General features: G+C 42.2%; 1 non-coding gene and 1 pseudogene across 1 annotated transcript; one reads left to right on the forward strand and one right to left on the reverse strand.

Annotated features, from left to right (window-relative positions):
- Positions 1–1162: 1162 nt before the first annotated feature.
- Positions 1163–1326, forward strand: LOC111823031. The gene has a single exon (XR_002826022.1). It is a non-coding gene; the product is annotated as a U1 spliceosomal RNA (small nuclear RNA).
- Positions 1327–1591: 265 nt separating this feature from the next.
- Positions 1592–1830, reverse strand: LOC102425490 (annotated as a pseudogene).
- Between the last annotated feature and the right edge of the window lie 3992 nt (positions 1831–5822).

Genomic DNA, 5822 nt, shown 5'->3' on the forward strand with positions numbered 1-5822 from the left:
TAAAAAAGTTCCTGAGGTCTCTGTCAGCATTAAAATTTTGTCATCCTTTGGTGATGAGAAAGAAGGTGTCTATGAAAAGTAACTCACAGGGTGATCTGATCATAATTTCTTTTTTTTTTAAATATATTTCTTTATTGATTTCAGAGAGGAAGGGAGAAGGAGAGAGAGATAGAAACATCAATGATGAGAGAATAATTGACTGGCTGCCTCCTGCACACTCCCCACTGGGGAATGAGCCCGCAACCCAGGCATGTGCCCTTGGCCGGAATCGAACCTGGGACCCTTCAGTCCGCAGGCTGACCTCTATCCACTGAGCCAAGCCGTCTAGGGCAGATCATAATTTCTTAACGGGGCAGGTCATGATAGGTAGTCATGACCCAGGTATATGTATAATAACTTCTTTTTAAAATTTATTTTATTTTTATTTTTTAAGCTTTTATAAATGAGGTTTAACACATACCAATTTAGGGGACTGTTAGTACAAGTGTGCACACCTACGCACAGCCACACTGAAGGCCACAGCAGCGGACAAGCCTCGCGCCTTTAGTCATATTCACATTTGAAAAACATGAATGTTTCTTGTCTGTCTACATTTTTACAGTCACAGGCAACTATTTCCCAGACTCCATGCTTCACTTCTCTCTCTTGTCAGATCCAGTTTACATGGCACCAGGGTAGGTTTTAGGCATAAGAAGAGAGGCAATAAGGCTGCCTTATCACTGGGACAACCAAGATCAAGGCCAGAGTATTAATCCCCAAGAATTAGAGAAAGTGGATGCTATCTCTTCCTACCAAGAAGAGGTGAAGGTGAAGGAATAGTCCTCATCCTAAGCATTCAATACAAACGTAAAGAGAGAGAGGTACCATTAAGCAGGTATGAAGAACTGCCAACTGCTCTTGCCAACTACCTCATGGCAAAAAATAACTTCTTTACTAAAAGGCTTATCTTTGCCTTGAGCAGCAAGACTTGTCTGTTGTTTGTGAATCTAGGTTAACACACCTTTGAATAAACCCTAATCACTCTCAAGGGAGCACATAATCTTGTGAAATATCCTGTAATCCAATCCCTGCCTTGCTTTCTTTCTCTTTCATGTAACCTTCCTTAGTTTCATACTTTTTAAAAATGCAGCATACAAACTTTATTTAACAAAAATAACAGGGAATACTTACCTGGCAGGGGAGATAGCCTGATCAGGAAGGTGGTTTTCGAAGGGTGAGGCTTATCCATTGTACTCCGGATGTGCTGACCCCTGTGATTTCCCCAAATGTGGGAAACTCGACTACATAATTTGTAGTAGTGGAGGACTGTGTTCACACTCTCCCCTTGCCAAAAAAATAAAAACAGTAACAGGTAAAGTCAAACAACCACTTATATTAAGAGAAAAAGTAACTAGAAGAAATTTCATCTTAAGCATCTTAAAGGAACCTACTTGCAGTTGCATTTAATTGAGTTTCTGTTGCTGTGAAGAAAGCTCATGCATAGGTATGGAAGGATGATTTGTACATTTTTCCAGTATTCACTGAAAACTGCCTTATATACACATATACATTAAATTTGAAAAAGATTTAATTGACAATCCCCAGATATATTTCATTTTTGTTGATCTTTTGGAAAAGCTCTTATAATAAAAGGATATGTGGCTCTGGCTCATTAAATCACCTAATGAACCCAGCCTAGACTCTGTTGGACACCAAGTCTCCTCCATTCCTCTTTTCACATTGGATGGGTTTGGGGTACTTGTTTGGAAATTATCTGGGTAACATGACATGCCATTACTCATAGTGCTCTTTGAAGTATTTGTCTGAGTAGTAGACCTGCTTGTTGGCCATCCTGCCAGCAGGTGAGTGTTGTGGAGGGGGAGAATTAGGGAGAGGGAATGGGTGAAGCATACCAACCATCTGTGGAAGGCCAAGGCAATGACTGAACTACCTTAGTTCCATATGTAACCTCAAATGCATAAAATAAATTGCAAAACTGTCATTCTCTGGAGATTTGAGATCTTGCTTCCTGGCATATGTCAGTTTGGCTCAAACAAATTCTCATAAGAATTCTCTACAGGTTTGGACATTTCTTATATCGACACAGACACATCCTAGTCTCTGAGTTTAGCTCCGCTGGGACTCTGCCCCTTTATAAATTATTATGATTGTTAAGAGTAATAACTGGATATTCACCAAACAAGCAGGACAGATAAGAGCTTGGGCTTGAGAGAGCATTTGAGATCTGTAAATGTTGTCAATTTGGCTCAAATAAACTCTTATAAAAATAAAAAATAGCATGGCTCAGTGGTTGAGCGTCGACCTATGAACCAAAAGATTAGGGTTCAATTTCCGGTTAATGTTGGGGTCTAACCCCAGCAGGTCCAGGGGTCCCCAAAGGTGTGGACAGAGTCGGTGAAGAAGGAATGACACAGAGACAGCCTTCAGTTGATCAGCAGCCTAGCCAGGATCTTTAGCCAGGATCTCCAGCCAAGTTCTGGTCAGGATCTCCAGCGAAGTTCTGGTGCTTATTGTCTTGTTACATCTGTATTTATACCAGTTGATTTTAATCCTGTCAATTTCTATTCCAAAGGTTAGGGCGTTTCTTATCTCCATTCCAGGGAGTAAAGATTATGTAGCTTAAGCGTAATTGTTCGTAGTTAAAGTGATTAACTACCCGCCTGGCACTTAGTTAAGGGGTTGTATCCCCTCCCTAACTTCAGGGAAAAATCCCTACCTGGGGAAACAACCTTTCTCAGAGAGGTGACCTTGGTTAAAACACATAGCGCTAAGGGGAGCAAACATATTAAGAACAGTATGCTATATACGCCAGGTCCCTTGAAACATATGCTGTGCAGATGTTTCTTTCCTGCAGCGACTATGTCAAGCAGCACGGATGGACCGGCTTCCAGCAGGTTAAGGCACATGCCCGGGTTGTAGGCTCAATCCCCAGTGTGAGGTGTGCAGGAGACAATCAATCAATGATTCTCATCATTAATGTTTCTATCTCTCTATTTCCCTCCCTTCCTCTCTGACATCAATAAAAATATTTTTAAAAAAGAGCTTGGGCTCTGGAGCCAGATGGTCTGGACTGGAATCCAGCTCTGCCACTTGTTAGTTGTGTGACCTTGGGCAAGTGACTTAACCTCTCTCTCTCAATTTTTCTGATTTGTAGCTTGAGAAAAGTAAGTGCTGAGCACAAGTGCCTGGCACTTAAGAAGTTAGATATCCTATATAATAAAAGTCTAATATGCAAATTGTCCCTTCACCCAGGAGTTCACCCAGGGGGCGGGGCCAGCCGCCCAACCCCCTGGGGCCCCTCTCCCCCAGCTGGCCAGGCCCAATCAGCACTGATTGTGGGGGGGGGGGGGGGCTGGCCAGACCCCACCCATGCACGAATTTATGCACTGGGCTCCTAGTTATTATATAAGCTACCATTTATTCCTAACAACACTATGAGGTAGGGACTATAATTATAACCATTTTACAAATAGAAAAATGAGGCTAAAGCAGTTATACAATTTTTGCCAAAATCATACAGCAAGTCTCAACAGTGGGCTTCAAACCCAGGCAGTGTGATTCCAGAGCCTTCTCTCTTAACTACTGTGCTATGCAGTTTAAAATCTCCCAATTGCCCTCTCTACATGATAACAATATGAGTTTATAAGCATATTATAATTTTCATATGTGTACACTGCTTTAGCTGTTTACACAGTACATTCTCACATATCTCTCTTGATCTCCACAACTATCCTGGGCAGAAGAGCTTCATCCCCATTTTACAGCCGAGGAAACAGAGGCTCAGTGATTTGCCCAAGGTAATACCATTGGACAGACCTAGTTCCAAAACACAGGCAGGTTGCCTCTTGTTCTACCATGAGAGGCATGAAGGAAGAGTGAACCAAAATTTAACTAGTTTTGCTTTCCTAATATCTAAAGACTAGAGGCCCAGTGCACGAGAGCGGGGGGGGAGGGTCCCCTCAGCCCAGCCTGCACCCTCTCCAATACGATTTAGGCTGGCAGTCTAACATCCCTCTCACAATCCGGGACCACTGGTTCCTAACTGCTCACCTGCCTGCCTGCCTGATCGCCCCTAACTGCCCCCCCTGCCAGCCTAGTCGCCCCCAACTACCTCCCCACCCTGGCCTGGTCACCCCTAACTGCCCACCCCACCAGCCTGGTTGCCCTTTACTGTCCCCTTGCCAGCCTGGTTGCCCCCAACTCCCCCCATGCTGGCCTTGTTGCCCCCCACTGCCCGCCCCTTGAAGGCCTGTTCACCCCTCACTGCCCCCCTCTGTCACCCTGGTTGCCCCTCAATGACTCCCCTGCCGGCCTGGTTGCCCCATGCAGCCTGTTGCTCGGTTGTTTGGTCATCCCTCACTTACCCCCCTACTGGCCTAGTCCCCCCAAGTAGCCTGTTCGGTCGTCCATTTGGTTGTGATGGTCGCTTAGGCTTCTATATATATAGATAATTGTAATTTTGCAGGGCTACTGTGAAGATTTAAAATTCCTGTAAACTTTTCAAGTACAGACATATAAGTGGGGCATATTGATTCATTCAGTAATTCCACAGATACTTATAAAGTGCCCTTTAAGTTACAAACACCCTGGGGACAAACTACTAAATAAGCAGGGAAGGTCTGAGGGAAAGTTGGAGGAGCTATTCTGTGGCAAGTCCTAGGTTTCCTTAAAACATTTTGTTTTAGCTTAAGGATTCATGAAGAACTTCTCTAAAATATTCTGTTTAACATATATATATATATATATAAAGCCAGCAACCAGAGTGCCTTAATGATTGAAAGGGCGAGGGCTACCCCCTCCATCTTGCCCTGAATCCTCCATTTTTGGGCAACCATGTGCTCAGCAAGGAGCTTCTTCCCGGAAGCCCAAGCCTCTGCTAGCCACACCTAGGATTTCTTTAAACTAACCAATGATAATTAAGGGAAGTTCGCGCCATAGACACAACCACATCCTGTGTAACAAGACCCAGACTTGCGCCTGGCCAATCGTCAGGGCCCACAGTCCTCTCTCCTCCCCTTACTATAAAACCCCTCTCCCCACAGAGCTGTCTCTCTCTCTGCCCCCTGCCACTGCGTCAGCGAGTGTGGTGGACAGAGAGCTCGAGCTAGCTCAAATAAAGACTCTTTTTGTTTTTGCATCGGACCTGGCTGGCTCCCTGGTGGTCTTTTGGGGATCCTGGAATCTGGACATAACAAAAACAAAGCAAAACAAAAACAGTACCTTAACTTAAATTTCTTTTTAAAATTTTACCTACTATGTTAAAATGCAATACCTGTAAAAAAATTGTAAAGCACAAAAAAAATGAGTTCTTTTAAGTAGATATTCAACTAGCCCCTCAATTACTCTTCACTGGGAATTAATCCACCAAAAAAATAAAAAATAAAAACTCTTGAAAGTTTTCAAAATAATATAGTGACCAAAATATTTGAGATTCTTATATTACCTGTAGTATATAAGAGTAAAAGTCACCTTTTCTCTTCATACATAATCCTTTCATAAAATTCTTCACAGACACTCCTTATGAAAATATGTTGCTAATATATGTATATTTTCTGATATATATTATTTATATATGTACTAATTTTTAATGGATCTCATAAAATATTTATTTCCCCAAACTAACAAAGTATTAATTTGCATTTTGGGCATTTTTTAGAATAAAATATATTCTGTTGGAGAACAATATATAAATACATGCATTTCCAAAAATAAGTACTATGATATATTTATTCTAGAATGTCTGATAATTTAAAAGTCATCCTGGCAAACATTGCACATTACTCATTTCAAACCTAATTAGAAAGACTATTCAGTAGCTCTGT

Source organism: Myotis lucifugus, unplaced genomic scaffold, assembly GCF_000147115.1.
Source record: "Myotis lucifugus unplaced genomic scaffold, Myoluc2.0 scaffold_4, whole genome shotgun sequence".
Classification (NCBI taxonomy): Eukaryota; Metazoa; Chordata; class Mammalia; order Chiroptera; family Vespertilionidae; genus Myotis; species Myotis lucifugus.